General features: G+C 35.6%; 1 long non-coding RNA gene across 1 annotated transcript; it reads right to left on the bottom strand.

Annotated features, from left to right (window-relative positions):
- Positions 1-1779: 1779 nt before the first annotated feature.
- Positions 1780-2167, bottom strand: LOC126911386 (uncharacterized). Its single transcript, XR_007705933.1, has 2 exons — positions 2020-2167; positions 1780-1877 (listed from the first exon to the last, which is right to left on the bottom strand). It is a non-coding gene; the product is annotated as an uncharacterized LOC126911386 (long non-coding RNA).
- Between the last annotated feature and the right edge of the window lie 4356 nt (positions 2168-6523).

The raw sequence follows: 6523 nt of genomic DNA, 5'->3' as shown, positions 1-6523 counted from the left end.
GTATGGAGCAATTCTTTGTGTGATCCACAAATTGTTGTTTCGGGACTGGGTGTCATGTATTGTGTCTGTGAACTTGTATGGTTGTAAATGCACCCACGACACAGGAGAAAACCTTAGTGTGGGGCAAGGTTTTAAAGAAAAGGAACTAACTTTTTAATAAACAATACAACTTAAATAAGCATTGAACTATTCAGTAACATTAAACTATATACATACCGTACAAAAGGTTAGTAATATGCTATTAGAATAGTGTCACAATGAAACTACTTCCCCGTTGCCTCAAAAAAAAAAAAAAAAAAATACAACTTTCCTTTAAACACGAGACAACACCTTTATTCATAATTTTTGTCCACTTTTACACCAATTGAAACTAAACCTTATTTCTATGTCTTTAAAAAAACTTTTAGTTTATCATCATAATATATTTATTTTGACCTTCTGATATCCCTACCAAACGTAGGCCACTCTCAATCGGAAACGGGTCACGCTCTCCGGTAATGACTTACTCATTAAACGTTCTTAAGAACGCAATCATTTTGTCCTACCTGTCGCTAATACACACTAATTGTAGCTGAGAAGGACACTACACTACCTGGCAATAAATATTGCACATCGACTTTTGTAAAAATAAAGAAATAATAATAGAACTACGATTAAAAAGCTTGACTCCTTTGACAACAGGTTAAACATGTGTTAAAGAGGGAACCTCCACTTTTTAAGCCGGGCAATATACCTAAAATCTTTTTCTTAGCCTGAACAATACTATGTAATCTGATGTTACAGTCATTTATTTTTCTATTTCTTTTCCATTTTTTTTTTAAGTTTCGATCACAGTACTCGACTAGTTTTAGCAGGTTTTAGTCTGTTATAAGTACCTAAAACCTTCTCCGTGTATAAATAGGCTGTGTTTACCAGCAAGCACTTGGTGGTTTTTAGTCAGTAAGAGTCTGATACCCCCTCCCGCCTCACCCAAGGCGGGAGAAGTCATTGGATGATTTTCCCCCCTTAAAAAAAATGCTATTGATGTTGAATCACGATCGGTCTACATAACAATATGGCTACTTGCCTTTATTCAAAGATTGATGTGCAATATTTATCGCTAGTAACTGTACCTCCTTTTTACAGGACACTCCCGTTTGTGAAGACGAGATTTTTTGATAGATGGAGTCCTCTTAGAGTGGGCCTAATTTGATTTCGGATTTTCCTTCTGTCTCCTTTATTTTTTTACAGAGTCATTCTTAATTTAGTTTTTAGTGGAAAAGCTTGTTTTTTGAAATTGAATTGGTAGTTTATTTGTTTTTTCTTTTTTAGTGTTGGGAAAAAATGTTTGTTGGTCAGATGACCTTTTATCTTCTCTTACAGATTCTCTCAAATAAAAAAAAGGTAATTTAAAAAACTAAAAAACCCGACTGCGTTTCTTTATAATATTTAAATGAAAAATCCCTAAAACAAGAAAGTCATCGTAAAATTGAAGCAGTCGGGACCCATTCTAAATATGAAAACTTAGTGAGGGCACATACTTACGGCTGGCTTTTTAGAATGGGTCCCGACTGCTTCAATTTTACGATGACTTTCTTGTTTTAGGGATTTTTCATTTAAATATTATAAAGAAACGCAGTCGGGTTTTTTAGTTTTTTAAATTACCTTTTTTATTTTATGGTATTTTAGTTTTATTATTTTTATATTTTGATATATCTAGTGTCACTCTCACAGTAAATACGAATCAAACGACCCCTATTAAGCAGAAATCCATCAAGTCGTTCAGGCTAGAGAGTGAGAAATATTCGAATTTGGCGCCAAAAAATCCGCCATTTTGTTTTTTTATTATTTTGATATATCCAGTGTCACTCTCACAGTAAATACGAATCTAACGACACCTCTCAAGTCAAAATCCATCAAGCCGTTCAGGCTAGAGAGTGAGAAATATTCGAATTTGGCGCCAAAAATCCGCCATTTTGTTTTTTTATTATTTTGATATATCCAGTGTCACTCTCACAGTAAATACGAATCCAACGACACCTCTCAAGCCAAAATCCATCAAGCCGTTTAGGCTGCAGGGCGTGCCAAACAATTATACATACATACATACATACATACATACATACATACATACATACATACATACTCTCGAAAAACATAACCCTCCTTCTGGCGCAGTCGGGTAAAAAATAAACACTTGATATTTGTTTATTTCTTGTATATTGAGTAAAGCGTTACTAGGAGTTTCTTTTTTTGTGGGTGCATTTATAACATAAATGTACAATTTCACATACACATGACATCCAAACCCAAAACAATAAATTCGTGAATCACAAAAACGTTGCGTGACAGCCGGTTTTCTAGTCACCAAAACTATGATTCGTTTTATCTAAGTATTGTTATCTTATACGACAAAACAAAAAATACGTCTCTAAGATTTCTTCATTACCTAACTGACGAACTCTAAATACATTTTTAATTTTCATACCCCTTCATCATCCCTATTAAAACGTGTTTATGTAAAATCAATCGTGTTTTTAAAAAGATTTCAAAATTCATAAAAAAAGTCCCATTTACCAGCCTACCAAACAATCTGCGAGATTATTTCACTTCTCAATCAATCTTAACCTAGTAAAGGCGAAGAGGGAATGAGAATCAAAAGTGATTTTGTACGCAATCGGCTTAGTACGAGCCGACGGCTTGCAAACTGGGTCATCGGTCCATTAGATGAGCATGAAGGATAGATATCAATAAAATTTGATATATGCCTGTCTGTACCATTGAGTTATTAATACCAGACCGTGTTGAGCCTGAAAAATGGGAACATACAAAGAACGTTATACGTTTAATTCTATTAGCTTCGGCCAGCGGTTTGCCCGTGTTTTCGTGGGAATAAAAAGCTATGTGTTATTCTAGACCATAATCTACCTCTGTTATAAATGTCGTCCCAATCCATTCAGCTGTTTTGACGTGAGTAACAAACATATATAATTTTGCATTTATAATATTAGTATTAGTATCACTAGTATGGAAGAACCATGCTTCGTCATGAATGCGTCAGCTTGACCGGAGTGATAACACGTTCGTTGAATAAGATTACCGGAGGCCTAATTTCCATTCCTTATCTTCCCAATCCCTGAATTTGTTAAATCTCTAACCATTAAAACGCCGACAACGCACTTGTAACGGCTCAGATGTTTCGGGTGTCCATAGGCGGCGGTGATTGCTTACCATCAGGATATGTCTGCTCGTTTACCGACGTATACCATAAAAAAGTAATAACTGCAAATTACAATAGTTATAGTATAGAACAATTTAATATTTGTTCCTACATTTTATTTCCTAAAAGTGAGAGAAAATATTGTAACAAACGCAACGCTACGGTCAGTTACATTTTGCTACGAGATTGCTACGGCGTAGCGCTACGACTAAAATAGCGTAGTATAGTAATTGAATTTATACGGTATTTGAAAACTAAAATAAAAACTTGTAAAATTCTTTTGTGATATAGTTTTTGTTTGTATATGTGTTGGTCTTTTGTGGAATTCAATTCGTTGAGTGTAAAATAGTAAAAAAATATGTTTCGACTAAACTTCATGGATACGCACATCCAACGCCAAATATCATCTTGTTAGTAGATTAAATTCTTGAAATACCTCAAATTTAATCTTAATAAAACAAACTTCCATATATAAACCATAAAAACGCGGGTCTGCAGACGGAGAGCAATGGTAGTCTCTCGACCAGAACCAAATGCGTGGGTATTACGGCGCTTCATGTTCCGCGAATGCCTTAAAGAGCAATCAGTCCATTACAGATAGGGCCCAGTAAGGCTGATGCCCGACCCAGAGCTGCGGACTACCCAGTGTGTTACCGGGGCTCTAGCTCGAAAAGTAGAAGTAGGAACGGGGTGGTTTTTAGTCAGTAAGAGTCTGTCGCTCCAGAAGACATAAGATGATTATTGTTTTAAAAAAAGCACACAAACCCGTGACAAAAGGCAAGTGCAAAAACGAATCAAATAAATCAAATAGAAAATTGATTTAATTACAATCCGGAGCTATAAAATTAAGTTATTACAAGTGAAATAATTTCGTGAAATTCTGTATATAATGACAGAGGCAAGTACATAATTAGCGAATGAAAAATCTATGGAAGGTGTCACAATTAACGGTAAGGTAGGAGCTGATAATACAGTCGTGTTATTTAACCGTAATTAATAGGGATGGGAATGTCGTGCTTTGATTTTATCGATAAAACTAACAATTTTTCAAACTTTTTGTTTTATTGTATTGTTAGTGTCAAAGTCAAAGCATTTATTTTAATTAATCCTGAAGTAGGCACTTTTGAAACGTCAAATTGAATTGTCAGTTGGGTTCCCTCTATCTGGCAGAATTTTAATGCTCCGAAATTTGTTTGGCATAACACACTTGGCAGAATCTTCTTTAAACGAACATATGGCATAAAAATCATTTAATATAATTATTGTTTTGTCGAATGTTTATATGTCCGAATTTACAAAGGCATACTTTTAAGATGGTAGAATTTTATTTCGCATAATTACGTTTGGCAAAGCTTAATTTTGCATAATTTTGTTTCACATAACGTTTATTTAGAGCGACGATTGTTTGGCATAATTTCACTTGGCATATTAAGAATATGGTAGAATAAAAGTTAGTGAAGTGGCAGGGCCAAATCGCTGCAAAACCGACTGCACGTAGTCTTGTTTGTCCTACCCCTAGAGTGCAATTTAAAATCGCGTAGGCGCGGAGGGGCAAGGCGGCCCGCGGGCTGAGGAGCAGGTGGCTATGAGCGAGCCGCCGCAGCTGAGGCTGGCCGGCGAAGCCGGCCAACAAGCCGAAGTTGCGGTGGTGAGCGAAAGCCGTCTGCGACGATTAGCGCGCGTGGGCCCGCCGGAGCCCCGCAGCGCCGGAGCCGTGACAGAAACCATGCTTGCTTGCATGCTGTTTGCTTGCTGCATGCTTGCTTGCATGCTGCTTGCTTGCTTGCTTGCATGCTTGCATGCTTGCATGCTTGCATGCTTGCTTGCATGCTACTTGCTTGCTTGCTTGTTTGCATGCTTGCATGCTTGTTTGCATGCTTGCATGCTTGTTTGCTTGCTTGCATGATTGCTTGTATGCTGCATGCTTGCGTGATAGATGAGTCTTTCAAATATTATGGATATAAAAAGTATGCCAAAAGACGATTCTAACTGTGAACATTCTGAGATATGATGGTTCTACTTTTTAATTATTATGGTTATGAAATTTATGCCAAAAGACGATTCTGACAGTGAACATTCTGCAATATGATGGGTCTACCTTTTAATTATTATGCGTATCAATTTATGCCTAAAGATGATTCTGACTTACAAAATTATACGTTTTTAATTTATTACAAATGATGGTATACCAAATGATTTTCTACGAAATGAAGTTTCTGCCATGCGTTGTTATGCAAAATAAAATTATGACCAAAAAAATTCTACTAGTAAAGGTAGACCCTTGTCAGTTTATCTGTCAGAGGAGTTAGGTACTCGTTTCAAAGTGTAGCTTCGAATGGAAAAGAACGAGCAAAAAAATCTATCGTTATTCTTTCATTATTTTTTGTTTAAATGACTTCTCCTGCCTTGGCTGAGGAAAGAAGGATTGTCAGACTTTTATTGACTTCCCCGTTCCTACTCCAGCTTTGAGACAAAGCCTCAGTAACCTCTTACATTGTCCACAGGTCCGTATTAAAAATGAATTACCTCTGGGTATCGTTTAGAAAAGGTCAATCACCTCAAACCAATTACAATAAAACATTTCCATAAAAAAACTATCCCTATCAAAGAGATTAACTATAAAGGCTAATGCTTAGAATTTAAATATTTTTTCGCGATCCTCGTAAAACATTTTAATTAAGCAGAGCAAAAGTAAGGATTTATTACTGAAGCTATAAATTATTCTCAGATATAACCCGCGATAACGGGAACTTCGAGATTTGAATACTTTCCTCTGAACGTTGTTTGAAGAGAAAAAATCTTAGTACCTACGTACCTACTTATTATAATTTTTTGAAAGCTAAATCTGACAACGTATTTGTCTAGATTAAGGGCCGTGTTTAAGTTTAAGATTTTTGAAGTACCTTTTTATTTTATTTCAATATTTCTTTTTAGCTGTATCTTTCTTTTTTAGGGTTCAATTTAAGTTTAAAAAAAATATATATGTATCTGTAGGATTCAGAGCAGTGGCTATGTGTAACTTGGGTTTTATTATTATAATTAGGTATGTTGATATATTATTAGTTGATAGTTTGATTCACAAAATGTAAGATTTGCCTATTGATTGATAAAACATTTTGTATGTAGAATTCATACTTCGAATGACACCAATGACACAATTTTCTGGTGTGGGAGTAACGTCCGAATACTGTGTGTGAGACTCCCCAAAAAGTATGGGAGAGCAATACTTTGCGTCGGGATGGAAGGGTCTGCTTGACTGTTGACATTTTAAATTGTACTTATACGTTATAGTATATCATTCTGTCTCTATCATTTATAAAGAAT

The sequence above is a fragment of the Spodoptera frugiperda genome, chromosome 14 (genome assembly GCF_023101765.2).
Source record: "Spodoptera frugiperda isolate SF20-4 chromosome 14, AGI-APGP_CSIRO_Sfru_2.0, whole genome shotgun sequence".
NCBI lineage: Eukaryota > Metazoa > Arthropoda > Insecta > Lepidoptera > Noctuidae > Spodoptera > Spodoptera frugiperda.
The sequence above is the reverse complement of the archived record's forward strand: the minus strand, read 5'-3'. Positions and strand labels throughout refer to the sequence as shown.